Here is an 18,788-nt window from a genome sequence, read left to right as displayed (position 1 = left end):
CTAACATCTGTTGAAATGCTTTCTCTTTGTCCTTTGCGACATTGTCAATTGCTAGTTGACAGTAACATGCTTCTTTTGGACTACTGTTGGCTTGCTATTTTATTCTGCAAGTAAGACTTAATGCTATTTTAATGTACCTTGTGATGTTTACATGAAAGGTAGCATGGAAACAGATCGGTTAAATAAATAAGAATATAGTATGTAGATACGGAATAGGGAAAAGAGTTTTCATGAATCCTGCAACAGTGCACCTAAGTTTACTCCATTACTGCACGGGGCACATGCTCAAGAAGCATTAAGCATAGTTGTAAACTTGTGAAGAGCTCATTAGAGTCTTGCTGTCTATAAATTTACTGGAGAGATCAGGTGCTAAGTAGGATGAAGATTAATGGGCAATATAACCAGACAAGAAACCCAAACGACCCCTTTGTTTTTGTTTCCTAAAGTACTCATGACTGAAAGGTCTGGGAGTCTTTTACAACTACATTATACTGAGAAACATACTCAGGAAGGTGCATTATGGGGCTTCAGGGAGAGCTGAAATGACTTAGTTGCTTGTTTGTTTGTTTTTGTGTGTGTGTGTGTTGAACAGTTTTCTGTTTTTAGCTGATGCAACTATATTTGCATTAATGAATGAGAGCTTCTTTTTGACTTGCTGGATGTGGCTTAATCTCCGATGCGGCTTTCCTCGTCATTTTGCTGCCCTCACTAAACCTCAGTCTCACTTGCACTCAGTGCCATTCCGAATGGCTGTGCGTATGTTTGCCACATTGCCATAATGATATATCTGATGCAATGACATAGCGAACACTTGTAAACAAAGCCACATGAATTGCCACAACCAAGCAGTGAAAGCTACAGTCAGCAAAGACGAAGGAGGAGAAACTATTATTCTGAGTGAGTGAGGTTGAGTGAGGTCCCTAACAAGGAGGATTGGAAATTAAAAAATGATAGAATATGCAGAGTTAGCAGGTTTAACTAGTAAAATAAGAGAAGAAGAGGATCAAGTATATAAAGAGGAATGGAAAAACTTTGTGGAGTTATCTGGAAAATAATTGTAAACACGTGAAAACGTTAGCAGGATTAAGGTAAATTCAACAGTATAATATAAAATAAAGGAATAATAAAGGGATAGAGAGCTAAATGCATATATATGCAGGAATTGTGGGAAAATCAAAGGAACCAGGGAAGGGGAAGAATGGAAGTCGTAAATGATTACATCATTATAAAGTAAGATATGTAGGAATGATTTCAATGTGAATGTGGTTCTTGAAATTGTAAGAATGCAAATAAAATTTAAAAAAGAAAAGAAAAAAGAAAATATTGTTCTGAGAAGAAGCACTAGCCAGGGGACCAAGGGGCCACCAAATAGCATGAAAACAACATGAATATTCAGTGAGGCAAGGGAGGCAGTATATTTATAAATGTTAGTGTTTCTGACAGGCATACCCCTCCCCTGAAAAAAAAAACAACCCCAAAGATATGGCAGGGGGAGAGACCAACATTAACATAAACACAGTTAAAATGCTGCTGATTTGGGCACACAACACATTGTACACAGTGTGGTGTAGTGGTTAAGAGCGGTAGTCACGTAATCTGGGGAACCGGGTTCGCGTCTCCGTTCCTCCACATGCAGCTGCTGGGTGACCTTGGGCTAGTCACACTTCTCTGAAGTCTCTCAGCCCCGCTCACCTCACAGAGTGTTTGTTGTGGGGGAGGAAGGGAAAGGAGAATGTTAGCCGCTTTGAGATTCCTTTGGGTAGTGATAAAGCGGGATATCAAATCCAAACTCTTATTCTTCTTTTGAATGCTATATAATATGGGAATCCTTACTTCAATGAGGCAGGCACGCATTGCCAGGGATGCGTGAATGTTACTAAAAACAACTTTGTGTTTCACCCTCATTTATCCCTGATAATGTGTTGTTACAACAGGCAATGTGATGTGACACAATGTCATGGTCTTCATGGTTTTAAGTTTCCTCAGCCCACAAGTGGCAGCCCGTTAATTTGGGAACATAATGACATCATAGGTAAAAGTAAAGGGACCCCTGACCATTAGGTCCAGTCGTGGCCGACTCTGGGGTTGCGGCGCTCATCTCGCTTTATTGGCCGAGGGAGCCGGCGTACAGCTTCTGGGTCATGTGGCCAGCATGACTAAGCCACTTCTGGCGAACCAGAGCAGCGCACGGAAACGCCGTTTACCTTCCCGCCGGAGCGGTACCTATTTATCTACTTGCACTTTGACATGCTTTCGAACTGCTAGGTTGGCAGGAGCAGGGACCGAGCAACAGGAGCTCACCCCGTCGCGGGGATTCAAACCGCCAACCTTCTGTCCTAGGCTCTGTGGCTTAACCCACAGCGCCACCCACATCCCAATGACATCATATGATGCAGATTATTTTATTATGCATTATTTGGGAAAGGGAGGAGGAGAAGCAGGAGGAGATACAGACCTCTTATTTCCAGTAGCAGCTCCAGCCTGACTCACATTCACTGAGGATGAAAGTGAAGAAACTTTCCTGCAAGGTAAAATTTGACTGCTCCTTTTTTAAAAAGGAAACGGTACCCTGAAAGTAAAACAGCCCTCGACTGGTGCCCTCCAGAGGTTTTGGGGTAGTGCTGATGGCTACTGCAGGGTGAAACATCTGGAGGCACCAGGTTAGCAGAAGCTGAAGGAAAACGTGCTTCTTGTAGTAATTACAGCTACCTTGGTTTTCATTCTGCAACTAGCCCATTAAAATACGCTTAGCCAACAGTTGTTTGTTGGTGAATTGTGACAAATAAATATTCCACGTGAAATATTGATAACATCGCATCACGAAGCTAATGGGACTGACAATACCCAGTGGATCAATATGCCTTTTACTTTACTAGGAAGATAGCCAACAAAATAAATGTTAACAGCTTTTATTTATGAACATTTTAAAACCTAGATTATGGGCACTTTAAATTTATGTAATACTGCTGCAGTAGATTTTAATTTTAAAAGCTTTTAGCTGCTGTAACACCCCCTCGTTTCATTGTCGAAGTGGGCATTCTTTATTGTGTGACTTATTAAAGAGTCAATAGCACAAAGCAATATTTAATGACACCTTTATGATTTGACTCCTCATGTAGACAACAAAGCAGCAACACAGACTCTATGGGAAATACCATGGGAGTGCCACTAAACACTTTAAATTAAAAGGGGAGCTTATTTAGTCCAAGTTCAAAGTCATAATTTGTCACTGATTAATAATTGAAGTATCTCCCAGTAATGGAATGCTGATAGGCAAAAATATTTCAGCGGTGCATTCATTTTGACCATGAATAGCATTTTAATATCCATTTCTGAGAATGATACGAATAGAAATTTAAGGAACATTGATAAAAGGGTTGTAATCCTAGCCCAGTTATACAGTGGCAAGTTCTGTCCATTCTAAAGCGGAGGTTTATGCACAAACATTTCCATGCAGATTGGAGCCACAGTTTAGACTGATTTTTATTTTTGTCACCACTGTGTGGTAGAGTCGGGACAAGTTTACCATTTCTGGATTTTTATTTTTATTTAATATCGGCACATGGTTTTTGAACATGAGCTTCATGAAATGCTATTAGACTGCATCTAACACTGTCACAAAACAAATGTGGAGCACTGCTCAGGGATATCGGCCAGTGTTACAAACTGAGATTGTGAAAGGGTGAAAAGGCTCTTAGGAAGTGTCAGCATAAATATGCAGGTAGACCTATAAATAGGTATCTACAGATTAAGGGTTACTTCAAACATCACTGTCGGGGCAAGTGTTGAGAGCAGGTCAGACATAACTCACAAGGTGTCAGTGAAGTTAATTCTTTATTCACAGACACAAAACAACTCAGGCCTAGTGAGCAAAGCAACTCTTCCCAGTAGATCTTGCCCCAATGAGGGACAAGTCTCCTCCATCCAAGCCATGGGTAGGCAAACTAAGGCCCTGGGGCCGGATCTGGTCCAACTGCCTTCTAAATCCAGCCTGCGGATGGTCCGGGAATCAGCGTGTTTTCACATGAGTAGAATGTGTGCTTTTATTTAAAATGCATCTCTGGGTTATTTGTGGGGCATAGGAATTCGTTCATATGTCCCCCCCCCAAATATAGTCCGCCCCCCACAAGGTCTAAGGGACAGTGGACTGGCCCCCTGCTGAGAAAGTTTGCTGACCCCTGATCCAAGGAATCTGAGTCTGTGACGCCTTGTCTGGCTTTGCTCTGCCCTCTTCATACCTTTTGTGGTTCTGTGAAACCAGGGGTAGGGGTAGCCTGCTTCTCCTCTGCCTCTTGGCTCCCCTCCTCTCCAGCTCCTGCTTCTACCTCTGATTCCGGACTTCCCTCTGCCAGACTTTTCCTGCTCACTAAATCCTGTTCCCTCTTCAGCTTCTGACACCTCCTCCTCTCAGTCTGCTCCCTAATCTCCCCCTGACCACCCACCATTAATCCCCTTGGGGGGTCCCCCGCTGGTGCCTCCCACCACCGCTCTGCATCCAGCCAGTCCATGACAATCACTCTTTTATTTAACTTCTAGACTTTGACATAGAAAAATCACACGTTAGATATGTGTAGATAGTCACAACCAATTTTCCACTTTAATTGGTCTTGGCTGACATGAAATAGATGTGCTTGCAATCATCACACAATATAATCAATATGTGGATTTAACTTTTGTTTTCTTGCACAAATACACTTCTCACATAGACAATGCCTAACTCTTGAAGTAGTCCTCAGTATCCATTTCTCAAGGCTGTGAACAAAATTCAGTTTACTTGGATCTATCTAGCCTTGGCACAGATCAAATACTACACAAATATCACTATGTACATGTCACAGACTTGGCAAACACGAACTGCTTCCTCATACAGTATTAGGGTTGCCATATTTCAAAAAGTGAAAATCCAGACACAAAAGTTGTTGAGCTTTTCTCTTCTTCCTTCCTTTTTGGCCAAAGTTGTTGAACTTTTTTGGTTTTGTATGATCTGCCATTCATCCAGATTTTCCCAGACATGTCAGCGATTTCTGCCCAGATGCTGTTAATGAGGGCCGATGAGGGGAAATTGCAGATGTATGGCAACCCTATACAGAACCCTATACAGTATTATTATTATTATTATTATTATTATTATTATTATTATTATTATTATTATTATTATTATGTTATTAGGTATAAAGCATCTAATTACAAGAAACTAACGATAAGGAAAGAAATGAAAGAAAGATAAGATGTCTAGCATGTTGAATGTTATGACTGATGAGGGAAGGCTAAAATATGCATACCCTGAGTAAGTGATCATGAACTGAGGACGGTGATAAAATCAATAAAGAGGTTTGCTTCCTTCCCAAGATTATAAAGAAGGAAGATAAAGAAAGGAACTGAGAATAATGGAATACAATTTAAAAGGAGATTTATAATCAAGCTGTATGAGAAAAAATGGTGGAGAATTTGATTAATATTTCCATTATAATAGCAGTGGGGTGTCACCATATGCTCTATGGAGTCAAATACCCTGTAGAATTACTTAGCATGCTTTCATATAGCTTGAGTGAAGCAGCAAATCAACAAAGGGAAAGTCTATCTAATCCACAGATTACTTCAACTGAACCAGTACAATTTCACTCCTTTCCATTTATGTGTACTTGGATACAAGGGGGGGGGGGGACCTGCGGAAACGTACAGTACACAATAATTGCTTTTAACTTAATTCCATGGGTTTTATTGGAACTAGAGCTCTTTAAATCCAAGTACATTATCTTGTTTGTGAAACACAGTATTTAAAGATGTATTTCAAAAGATTTCAGCGTCATTTTCAGTTGTAAGTGAAATATGAAAAAGATAAAAATGATAGGGATAAATTAATAAGGCATTTTCCCTCCAAGCTTTACCTGCTGGAATTATATGTTCTCCACAACTATTTAAGGTGGCACTGTGCTGAAACTTGTCCTTCAGTTTTGTGAAACGTTTATTTTTCTGTGGAAAAGACTTCTGTTTTTCTGCCTCACTGTCAGGACATTTGAAAACATCTTTAGAATATTGGTGGGTGTGGGGTGGAATGAGGGAACTGTCAATTTTCCTTCCCTGTTTTTTGTTTCCCCAATCTTAAATCCAGTTCTCCACATTTCCATGGCAAGATGCATTAAAAAAAAAGTCATGATGGAAATTTGCCAGCATTTTAGTGTGAATTTGTATAATGTATATGCTTAGATGCGGTGTTGCTTAATATACACATATTTTACAAAACAATTTCCCCAAAACAATGCATTTTTGCATGTTACTTTCACTAATAGATGCATTTTTATGGACTCTCCACCTGAGTATATGCATTATTGTACATGTTACTTAGTTGGAGAACGGCACTGAAAAATTCAGAGAGGTGTGAAGTTTGAAGGACAGCTGTGTTTCGTTCGCACCTTGTTTCCAAAAGTGCAAATTAGGTGAACTCACATCTAAATGTGAATGGAATCAAATTTCTTCCCCATTCCTAGTGTGGGGCTTTGAGTTTATTTTATCATCACTGTGAGGTGGTATGTATGTTGTTGTTGTTTTCCTTTCCAGTAAACATTTCCCAGCAATTTGCAGTCTTACCAGCTGCTCCCACTTTCTGATCTGAAAGAACCTTTCTGGGAAGGAGTTACCATGTGATATTTTCCTCTGGACATTATTCAAAGTACTAGCATGCAGGAAGGTTTCAGAGTGCATGGTTTGCAGAATGAAAGGGCAAGCACAGGGTCCCCCTGGCCACATCAACAATCCTGCACCCCACCCAGAGGAATTTCACCAAACGTTTCTCTGCCCTCTGATAATTTTTGAACCAAATTATTTTTTTTGTCATGATAGAGAATGGTTGAAAATGCGCCCCCCCCAAAAAAAAAACAGGATTTTGTGGGATGGGGCACAGCACTAAATAAAGGCGCAACGGCCTTGTCGTCTTTAGCATCTGACCTCCTTACCTGTAAGAGAGCTCTGAAGTTACAAAATAGGGGGTACAGTGGTACCTTGGTTTGCATACATCTTGGTTTGCATACATTTTGGATTACAAACACGTCAAACCCAGAAGTACGTGTCCCGGTTTGCAACCTTTTTTCAGATGACAACCCATTTATATATTTTTTGGATTACGAACAAATTTTTTGGGGAGGCCCCATTGGTGAAGCATGCCTTGGGTTACAACCTGTTTTGGTTTACAAACGGACCTCCGGAACAGATTATGGTTGTAAACAAAGGTACCACTGTATCGGAGATGTTATGCATAGCTTTCCTCTGGTCTTAGCCACACCTAATAGGAAGCAATTTTCCTTGTTTTGCTTCTAAATACATGTGCTAGAGATTCTGGCCTTGTGAAATAACTGTAAAAGAATTACTGATGTGGAAAAAGTTTAATTTCTTGCTGCAGTGGATCACAAAATGACTTTTAAAATGCAATCAAAGGAATAGTTTTATAAGGTTTTCTCCCTGGAGAAAACAGACTCTTCCATGCTCTAATCACTGCTTGTGCATATGCATATGTGTGTATACATACTTACATACATACATAGTTCCACAGAGAACTGATGTTGTATTTTACATATGGGTGGTTGCTTGGTTGGGTGGAGGGAGGTAAGGCAACACACACATACATGCAATGTTATCATCTACACTCCCTTTTGCCAAATCACTATATTTAACTAAACCACACAGCCTAGGGCTTGCCGATCAGAAGGTCGGTGGTTTGAATCCCCGCGACGGGGTGAGCTCCCGTTGCTTGGTCCCTGCTCCTGCCCACGTAGCAGTTCGAAAGCGCGTCAAAGTGCAAGTAGATAAATAGGTACCGCTCCGGCGGGAAGGTAAACGGTGTTTCCGTGCGCTGCTCTGGTTCTCCAGAAGCGGCTTAGTCATGCTGGCCACATGACCCAGAAGCTGTCTGCGGACAAACGCCAGCTCCCTCGGCCTACAGAGCGACATGAGCGCACAACCCCCGAGTCGTCCACGACTGGACCTAATGGTCAGGGGTACCTTTACCTTTGCCTTTATGTAAAATAAACAATGCGCAAGAGACTGGATTTAAAGCCATACACTATAACTATTTCCCCTGGACTATGCAAAACATCTTGAAGCCATTCACAAGCAACAACTGGAAAACAAAAGCGAACACCACACTTAGATAAAATAGTGAAAGAACAGGCTCACCACTGGCACCATTTTTCAGCGCTTCAAGTATTTGCTAAGGTGTTTTAAGTCAGTGTTTCCCAACCTTTTTTGGGCAAAGGCACACTTGTTTCATGGAAAAAATCTCGAGGCACACCACCATGCCAGATGGGGAAAGGTCACTTTTTACTTATGTAAAAAAAAAATAAAAAAATAGTAACAGCATAGAAGGTAGAGAAGGTAGGACTCGAACCAGTGGATTCACGTTACAATAAAGATTTTGACTAAACATGGGAAAGAACTTTCTGCTGGTAAGGGCTGTTCAACAGGGGAATGGTCTCCCTCGGGAGGTTTTTCCCTTCTTGGAGGTTTTTAAGCAGAGGTGGGATGTCTGTCTGCCATGGATGCTATGGCTGAGATTCCTGCACTGCAGGGGTTGTACAGTACTGGATAGCCCTGGGGATCCCTTCCAACTCTACGATTCTATTAGGATCCCTTTTATAAAAGAGAGAACTTTAATGGCACGGCCATTATTTATTTCGGCTTCTCCCAACGGGGCCACGAAGGATCAGAAAAGCTGAAGAAGAGACCCTTCCTCAGAGGAGGCGGGAGACCACCGGACCCGCCGAGGAGGGGATTCCGGCCGCCTTTCCCTCCAGAGCTTCGCCTTTTGCCCCGGCCAAGTTGCGCCGAGGGCGCCTTGCGGGCTCTGCGTGGCTTCAGGCGGAGCCTAGGAGCCACTTCCCAGCCTGGAGGGCAGGCTGTGCGCGGACCCCGCCACTCTCGGGGCGCGATCCAGACCCGGCTGCCTTCCACGGCCAGCAGAGGTAGGCCGCCGGCTTCTAACCCGGCGGAACTGGGGCGTCCCGGGCGCAGCGCCGCGCTCCCCGCTCCTCCCGCCCCGCCCCCTTCTCCCGGGTGCCCCCTCCCTCCTTTGTTCTCCGGAGCCCCGCCTCCCCCTCTGCCCCAGCTCGCCTATTGGCTCACGCAGCCGCCACTCAGGTGGCGGCCCGCTTTGGCCCCGCTCCCCGGCCGCCGAGAGAGAGTGGGAGCGTGCGGGGCTGGGCTGGGCGGCCGGGCGTCTCCTTCCCTGCGCTGCTTCGGCCGCGTCTGCAGCCGCCGCGGGACCAGGCGGGAGGCCAGTCATGCCCAGACACTGCCAGCCGCTCGGAAGGAGCCGTCGCTCCGCCGGGCAGCGCCTGCCTGCGCGCCCCTCGCTCCCTGCGCCGAGGATGGCGGGGGCGCCGGGCGCAAGGCAGCGCCGGGGCTGCTGGGCAAGCGGCAGATGCTGATGCTGTTTGGGGAATTCCTGTCACAGGGAGCAAGGCAGAAGCGGATGACGGGGCACGTTCCCCGGGGGAGCGGGGCCGGAGGATTAGCCCGACTCGCCCGCCTCCCTCCCACGGCACACTAGGCAACGTCCGGCGGCACACTAGTGTGCCGCGGAACACCGGTTGGGAAACACTGTTTTAAGTCCTCCCAGATGGAATCGGACAATATGAAACACAATGCACCAACTGCCGGAGACACCTTTAGTTTAGAGACGTCTTGAAAATCTCTACCACTGCATTCATCCAAAAGACAAAGATGAATACAATACAGAAGCAGCCAGAAGTAAGGTCAAAGGCACAGGTAGTGTAGGTTTAGGTGCACCGTCCATGTGTAGGGCTGTAGTGGAAAAATTACTCTTGGAGGGCGAGACTTTCCTAAATAATATCCACTCTCCATCACACAAACTGAAATGAGTAACATGCCTCACATATTACGTCAGGGTCAGCTGGAGACTGCATGGCAGACAGGTGCACTGGGCTTGAAATGACTACATAGATGCAGAGGCTTGCTCTAAAAAACCGTGTGTGTGTGTCCAAGGAGAGCCATGAAGCAGAAACTTAACCATGCTTACTCAGGGCCAGTCAGATGGGTGGGATATAAATAGTAAAATTATTATTATGGAACAGGATGTCTCTATTTGCATCAGAGAAATGTTGAAGGTTATCCCTTCGTCCCTCTCCCAGTAACCATCCCTTGTTTTTTCTCTTTCTTAGAAGAAATAGCTTCCAAGGCATGTGTGTGAAGCACTGTAAATGCACCATCTCCTGATGTACAAAGAGCCAGCTCTGGAGGTAGGGGGCGTGTTCATTGGGAAAATGGCACAGGAGGCGAATACCTCTCAATACCATCATCGTAGTCCAAAATGGAAAACCCCATGGCTGCGTTTTGCATTGCCTTGTGTAGTTTGGCCTTAACAGAAAGACTCTAGGAAATTTAGCTATTATGTAGATGACTGCTCTATTATGTGTGTTTTCGAGTTTCAGGGAAAGCTCTTTTCAAGAAAAGAATCGCATATAACGCTGCTGTCCAATGATAATGGATTAGCACTATGAATCCCCCCCTCAAAAAAGAAAAAAAATTCCATTCATTGCTAGCAGTTTTGCCTAGTGCTTTTGTACAGGCTGAAGTGCACAGAGCAAAGATAAATGTGGGCATCTTGGCATTAAGGTTAGTTGCAGATGGATTTGTTTTTTAAAATAAAATAAAAATGTCACCCTTTTAAGGTACCCATTTCTCATGGCCACACCTTGGCAATATGTATTGCATACATGAATGATCAGATATGTTTAATGATTTCTAGTCTCACTGTTCAAGACCTGGATGTACTTACCCTAAAGAGGAATGCAACATTTGTAGCAAGTGCTTTTCAATTTTTTCCATTACGGAAGTTAAACAGCATTTTCTTGCGAAACCAAAAAAACATACTATCATGTGCAATTTATGTAATGACGACGATTGCATCTGCCTTATTCTCTGGTATGTTTTCTACTTTAAAAGCATCACATGAAATACTTCAGGGATAGGTGTAGTGCCTATTATTGTCTGCTAGTAACCTCTTGTCCTGGCATCTGTTGTGTTGCTATCAACAATAACTTGAACATGAGATTTTTAGGTGACAGCCTCAGTGGCTATTCTTTTGTTGTTAAGACTCTCTGTTGTTATGGAGACAACCAAGTAGACAAAGAGTGATTTTCCTGCACAAGAAATGCTTCTTACCTAGAAGAGATTATTCACTCTGCCATATGCTTGCTGAAGCCTGATTCATCCATAGGAGGTCACATGAAATGCAAGTCTGGGTTTAGCTCCACCCAATACACTGCAAGCCAAAATTGTGTATTAGCATGTGTGAACAAGTCCCCTACATTTTTTAAATTTTTTTCCCCAATGAAATAAATATACTCCACCTTTCAGGATAGAAATCCTTCCAAGGTGGCTTAGAAGTAAGAGTCAATTAGCACCAGATTTAGGGCAGTGTGGGCGGTTCCCCTGCACAGGGTGCCAAGCCAAGGGGGTACAAAATTGAGATGGTGCATAACTGAGAAGATCTATTTGGGGGTGCCAGATTTTGGCCTCACATGGGGCACCGTATTATGAAGGATTACCAAAGTCCACCCCTGAGTCAATTACATATTAAAAAAACACAATCTACTATATATTTAACAGTACCACTACTTGCCAATTCCACCTTACTGAATGGCCACAATACTCAGATTATTAATGCACCAGGATTTGCACCAGCGATGTCACAGAAGATGTGCACCTCAGTTGTGTAATGTTCATGCAAAGTATATTGGGTGCTGGCTCCATGATAACAATAATATTTTCAATGTGACCTTCCCTGCCACACAAGCTGCCAAGCGCAGCCCTTAACCTTGCCATTACTTTAAGCAGCTGCTTCTCAGCCTGGCTAGAAAACTGACCCATTTGTAAACAATGGCACTTGAGGTGCTTGTCCATTTTTATTCCATATACATTACTACAAGTTCTTGAGGTTTACTCTCAAGTTTGCTAAAAAGTATTTATAAAAGGGAAAATAGGCCCAAGACTGAAATAGGTTGTTCAGAAGGGCTCTCAACAAAGTTCAAAGCATGTTGGGCTCAATAAAATAAAGAAATTGTGGACCAAAGATTTACTGATGGGCTGGATTGCTCTCCTCCTCTGCTGCCCTTCCCAGGCCTCATCTAGTTTTCGTATGGAACAGCTTGGAAGCAAAATGTTTTCCAAACTCTGCAAGCCAGTCTCAGCCAGCTGCTCTCCCATCCCCTTGCCTCCTTCCCTCTCTGTAACTGAAAGCCAGAACCACCTGCCTGGTTGAGAAGCAAGTTCAGCTTTCTAGGTGAGATTCCACCAACCTGTCAGCCAAAGAGAGAGAAAGAAGAGAGGCAGAGCCTCTGGCACTCTGCTTCTTTCATTTCCCCCCTCGCCCTCCCTCCTTGGAACCAACTTGGGGAAAGATTCCTCTCTTGTCTCCACGGTCACTGACGCCTTCTCTGATAGACACCAAGCTCTGCCATAGGTCTGCTTGGTTCTCATCTGACTCATAGCCCCAGCTGCCACTTCCTGAGGCCTTATTTCATTAATAATCAAGCAATGAACAGGTCGCCTTGCAGTTATTATTCCAGCATTTTTAAAAAAATGCATTGCCTGTTTCATTCAAGTGTCAATGGCTTCAAAAACAGTCTTCACTGTTCCCAGTTTCGGAATCCGAATCACCTTTTCTGCCAGCCTTCTCTATTAAAGCATAATCTTCAAAAGTAACACTTTTATTCTTCCAGAAAGGTAGCTAGGTTAGTTTGTCCAGCAAATGCACTAAATAGACCCATACCACCTTAAAGACTAAAATACTTACTATGGCATATCATTTCGTGGACATGTACCATGAGATGCAAATAGACTCTAGTTCCTAACAGTTTATGCTTAAATGACGTGGGTGGTGCTGTGGTCTAAACCACTGAGCCTCTTGGGCTTGCTGATCAGAAGGTCGGCAATTCGAATCCCCATGACAGGGTGAACTCCTGTTACTCTGTCCCAGCTTCTGCCAACCTAGCAATTCAAAAGCATACCAGTGCAAGTAGATAAATAGGTACCACTGCAGCAGGAAGGTAAATGGCGTTTCCGTGCGCTCTGGTTTCTGCCACGGTGTTCCGTTGCGCCAGAAGCAGTTTAGTCATGCTGGCCACATGACCCAGAAAGCTGTCTATGGACAAACACCGGCTCCCTCGGCCCATAGTTGCCTTTGACTGGACTTAACAGTCCAGGGGTCATTCACCATTTACCTTTTCTACCTATGCCTAAGTGAACCTCTAGACTTGAAGGTGCCATAATACACTCTTGTTGTTTTTCTTTCTTAAATCTCTTGAACTGGGTTTCTTCTCCGTTTTCAAACTCCTTCGGTTTTTTGGCTTCTTGAAGAACCTCATCAGAGATATAACCATTCCAAGTTGTTGGAACTGTTTACACAACCATCTTGATAACTGCTACAGATTCCTCCAGCCTTCTTGGCCCTTTAAAACCTTGAGTGCTAGGGAAAGCATTTCTACCTATGCGAAGAGAGGCACTTGATATTTTTTTTCCTGACACCCCACCTTACTGCAGACCCCAGACTGTTCCACAGGGTTTCCCAATCAGGTGTTCCACCTTGAATAAGCCAATACTGGATAAAATTTCATACCTATAGGCCCTGAGAACTTAACGGATGTTCCTTGTGAACAACAAGCAAACCTGAAATGCAAAATTCTTCATGAGTAGAGCTGTGCATCAAATTTTCCAGTTTTCATCTTCTTTGAAAACATCAACTTTGTTAGTTTTTCAAGGTCTAGTAACCTCCAGATGAGTTGATCATAACAGCACTTTGGTGAAAACACCGCTTGATGAATGGAGATGACCAAATGGAGATGGTGGTTACAGCAACTAACCTTAAATAACTCTTCTCTGAAGCTTCTGTTGAATTAGAACCATTGCTGCCAATGATGTGTTGTTGTTGTTGTTGTTGTTTAAAAAAGGAATTTTCCTATTTTAAAAATGAGCTCTTTGAGTGGAAACTGCCATGTCACACATTTCAAAAGCACAGGGTTTTGTTGTTCTTTAAGAATTATTACAGCCCTTGGGCTGCATGATCTGAATGCTTCACCATGTGAACACATTCCTTGTCCATGGAAAGCTAGTATATCAATGGAATCTGCCATCTCCTTGACCTGCTAACTTTCTACATGCAGGGTTTTTTGTTTTTGTTTTTAATGGGTTGCACTGAAACATGTAGTGGAAGTGTCATAGTTCCAGACTTGTTAAACAAGAATGCACATACGTACCTAAGGTGACAGGGAAACAGAAGAGTGCCAACGATTACTGCAAGTTCTGACTTGTACGTGTAAAACACTCTGTATTATAAAAGAGATACCTCAAGGGTGAAACGTGCAGAGAGTAAGTCCTGTTAGAAAGCAGCATTGCTTGGCTAGTGACATACTACTGCTGAAAGCTGTGTACCAGGTGCTGCCTCTGACCACCAACAAAAGGCTGTCAAAGCCAATTCTTATCTGTTTGTTCAGGTTTCCTCAGGCAGACAAGGCATGCGCTCCTGTGTAATGTGTTTGTTTAATGGAACAGATATTGTTGATGCAATCCTGATAGAAAAGCTCATCCCTGCCTATTTCAAAAAGGCAACAAATCCTCAAATACCATGTTATCTATTCTGTGTGAGCTACCAGACCATTTAAATCAGTGTTGTGAAACATAAGATAGATCTTTCAGACCGGTCGCATTTTAGCTCCTGCCATTAAAAAGGTGGCTATTGGAAATCTCTTCACTGGAAGGGAGGGGGCATGAGCAGACGTTTAATGCAGATTTGAATGCATAAAATATTATATCATATTTTACAGGTAATCTGCATTCCGTTTCATTTGCTTCCTGCCTTGAGAGATTTATTAGGATGCTGAACTGTGAATCTGCCATTGGCTCTCTCTCATCCCCAGGACCAACCGAATACCATGTGTGACTGAAAGCAAGGGAAGTTCTAGTCTCAGTAGCAAGATTTGGCCAAATAAAAATAATAATAATTGTCCAGTAGCACCGTAGAGACCAACTAAGTTTGTTCTGGGTAATAGCTTCTGTGTGCATGCAGAAAAACCTAGTTGGTCTCTAAGGTACTACTGGACAATTTCTTAATTTATTTCAACACGGCTACCTACCTGAATCAAGATTTGGCCAGTTAAAAATTGGATGTAAATGGCAGCTTGCAGAATGAAATGCCAAATTTCTTATATACAGAAAACAAAGGATGAAAACATCCTTTTTTGCCTTGCCCTGCCCTTCCTGACTGCCAGTCAGGAAGAAGAAGAAGAAGAAGAAGAAGAAGAAGAAGAAGATAATGCTGGCTGCAATCAAATCTCTAATGTGCCCTTGTGCTTTCGGCTGTCTTTCCTTTCCCTTTGTTCTGTCCCAGTGCTGTAAGTGGCCAACATCATAACTGAAAAATCCATGGAATCCTAATACTAGCACTCAAGAACACCAGGTGAGAAAAGCCATTTAAACTGTGCAATACTATAGCTTCCTCTAAACTTCTTGCATTAGCTAGGACTTCTCCACCCACCACCCCCAGTGCGTTTCTGGAGAGATCCCCATAGACACTGCCTGCGAACCATTTGGCTCCATTATAAACTTTTGTGTTTGCACACAGGTAAGTGTTTTGTGATTTATTTTCCTTCTGGGGAAAAGGTATTTCTATGTAAATGCAATATTGTGAAAAAAACATCATATTTCATAATATTTTGAGCAAGGATCATGTATTTTATTTAGACAGAAACAAATCCACCATACTAGATTGGCATTGGGGAGGGGAGGGGGAAAGGAGGAATGGGCACTCGATTTGTCGTGTGTTGATGCTGCCAAATGAGTTTATCTACTGCATTTCAGAGCAGCCACACCTGTAATTCTTTGCTATCACTAAAGGGGTGGGGTGTTGCATGTACCAGGCAGAGGGCCTTCTTGGTAGTGGCGCCCTCCCTGTGGAACGCCCTCCCACCAGATGTCAAAGAGAACAACAACTACCAGACTTTTAGAAGACATCTGAAGGCAGCCCTGTTTAGGGAAGTTTTTAATGTTTGATGTATTACAGTATTTTAATATTTTTTTGGAAGCTGCCCAGAGTGGCTGGGGAAGCCCAGCCAGATGGGTAGGGTATAAATATATTATTATTATTATTATTATTATTATTATTATTATTATTATTATTATTATTATTATTATCATCATCATCATCTGAAATAGGGGTGGGAAATAAAGACTGAGTACTATGCAGAACTTCATACAGTTGTACCATGGATCCCAAACACCTTGCGAGTTGAAAGTTTTGGCTCCCGAATGCCGCAAGCCTAGAAGTGAGTGTTCCAGTTTGTGAACGTTCTTTGGAACCCGAACATCCGATGCAACTTCCACAGCTTTTGATTGGCTGCAGGAGCTTCCTGGAGCCAATCGGAAGCCGTGCCTTGGTCTCCGAACGTTTTGGAAGTCGAATGGGTTCCGTTCAACTTCCGACGTACCACTGTAGACTGCAAGCTTGAGTGTCTGTGCATCCTCGTTACAGTTTTGCTATAGCCTCCTCTGCTATAGGAGGCTACAGCATAGACTAAGAACAGGTTAATTTACAATTGTGTCAAAGCAACTGGAGAAAGGGCCTCTATAACATTTGCAATGCATCATTCACTGCTAGATTCCCATTTCCTAATGGGCAGAACCTGATCAGAGGTGTGAACCACAGAAGGTAAGGGCATGCAGAAGGTCTCAGTTACAATTCCTAGCATCTCCAGATAAGGCAAGTAGAGAATCCCAGTCTGAAACCCTGGAGAGCTGGTGCCAGGCAGTGTTCGCAATACTGAGCTAGCTAGACCGATGGTCTGACTCAGTAAAATGCAACTTCCTATATTCCTATGCAGTGCTTTTTTTTCTTTAAAAAAATATTTAGGAGTACTCTCATTTTGCCTCAAGAAAACCACCATTTTATAATTCAAATCAGGGAAAATAAATACAGTAAATGGACAAAAGTACAAAGAGTCACAAAATGTTTAGGGGTACGCGTACCCCTGCATCCCCCCAGAAAAAGCACTGTTCCTATGTAAGAGTATGCCCACTGGAAAGGAGGGTAACTAACTGAGTTGTAATGAGACTTTCAGCAGAGGTGTAGCTCTGGAAAGAGGTTCCCTATATTTGCAGCTGTTACTTTCTCCTAATTTTTTTTTATATTTTTTTTTGGCAGAGATTTCAGGCTGAAATCCTATCCCACTTACCTGACAGTGAACTCCAGAGCAAGGAAGCTATATCAACCCAGCCCTGTGCCCAAGCTAGCAGGTAGCTTAGTTTTTTTCAAGAGAACACACACACACACACACACACACACACACACACACACACACACACACACACACACTTATACTGCCTCTATTTATTGCTCCAGTTTGCTAAACATCTGCTATGCAAACTACCACACTGGGAAGATTTATCATTAATTCCTAGAAACATCCCTCCAGCTAAGGAAAGGGGACACTTCTTATCTTATGGAGGCAGGAGATAATATGGCTTCTTGCTCAAGCGCTTCCTCCATCAATCAGAATTCCCTAGTACAGTGGTCCCTCGGGTTACATACGCTTCAGGTTACACACTCCTCTAACCCAGAAATAGTGCTTCAGGTTAAGAACTTTGCTTCAAGATGAGAACAGAAATTGTGCTCCAGCGGCGCAGCGGCAGCAGGAGGCCCCATTAGCTAAAGTGGTGCTTCAGGTTAAGAACAGTTTCAGGTTAAGAACGGACCTCCGGAACAAATTAAGTACTTAACCCAAGGTACCACTGTATTTGTGCTCTCACTTTTTTCCCCCGGACCTGTCTTATAATCTCCCGTCAGTTGTCCAAAAGCTGATCTGTAGTGTTTTTGTTTAAAATACTACTATTTTTTGCCTGCTCTACAGTGGAAACATTTTTTATATATATATACCATCCAATCAAATAAAAGAAAACAGGGAGAGGAAAGAAAGAAAGAAAGAAAGAAAGAAAGAAAGAAAGAAAGAAAGAAAGAAAGAAAGAAAGAAAGAACTTTCCATGTGATGCAGTTACTGTTGACTCTTCTGGGAAATGCATCTTTAAAAGGAGGGGAGAGAGGAACAGGAAAAATACAGTGCTATTAATGAACCTGCTGGTGAATAAACAGACACCATTCTCCGAAGCTAAAAATAAGACTTCTGCGTAAAGAATGATATGAGGGATATTCTATCCGCCACATCTAGTTCCAAAAACAGATTAACACCCTGATCCTGAACACATTGCATAGCATTAAGTGCCGCTGAAATCAATGCACCAGTCTATCCGAGTGCTGTGTTTAGGACAGAGGTGTAAATCACTAAAAATAAATGTATGAAAGAGTCATCCTCCAAAATGACAAGATGCTATTTGAACAAGCTAATGATGAAGGAGAGATGTCAGTGCAAATGGAAGACTTTCAAACAAGCTGGTGTCAAAGATTGTATCCAAACCAGGGCTCTTGCCTTCAGATGAGGTCGTGGATTGGATATACTGTATGGGGAAGGGGAATATTCTGTACGGCCTTAAAACTTCCAGACTCACTCCCAGGACTTTCCCCCCCAGCCGGAACTCAATTTCTAGAAAAACAGCACTGCTCACACCTAAGGGGTGTGAAAAGTAAAAACCCTGGGAATAAATTGCCAAGAACTACACTGAATGAGGTGGACCTAGGCTAAGCAATCCAGAAGTGAGTCGAAGTTGGGAAAGACAGGTTAATAAAGATTTCTCTGTCTCACTTTAACAGCATTTAATTAATAGCCCGGGAG

At 43.0% G+C, this 18,788-nt stretch overlaps 1 protein-coding gene across 10 annotated transcripts in view; it reads right to left on the bottom strand.

Moving 5' to 3' along the window:
* Window positions 1–18,788, bottom strand: part of ZNF385B (zinc finger protein 385B) — a 197,033-nt gene that overhangs the window by 94,029 nt on the left and 84,216 nt on the right. Inside the window, exons 1-2 of one of the 10 annotated variants that reach the window (XM_081178536.1) lie at window positions 9,605–9,810; window positions 8,170–8,221 (exon numbers count right to left, since the gene is read on the bottom strand). The exons of the other annotated variants lie outside the window; for them this stretch is intronic. The gene's annotated coding sequence lies outside the window, so the exon portion shown is untranslated. Of the gene's footprint in view, window positions 1–8,169; window positions 8,222–9,604; window positions 9,811–18,788 lie in introns of those variants that run through there. 10 annotated transcript variants of the gene reach the window in all.

The sequence above is a fragment of the Podarcis bocagei genome, assembly GCF_964188305.1.
Source record: "Podarcis bocagei genome assembly, chromosome: 1".
Taxonomy (NCBI): domain Eukaryota; kingdom Metazoa; phylum Chordata; class Lepidosauria; order Squamata; family Lacertidae; genus Podarcis; species Podarcis bocagei.
This window is presented reverse-complemented; position numbering and strand designations above follow the sequence as displayed.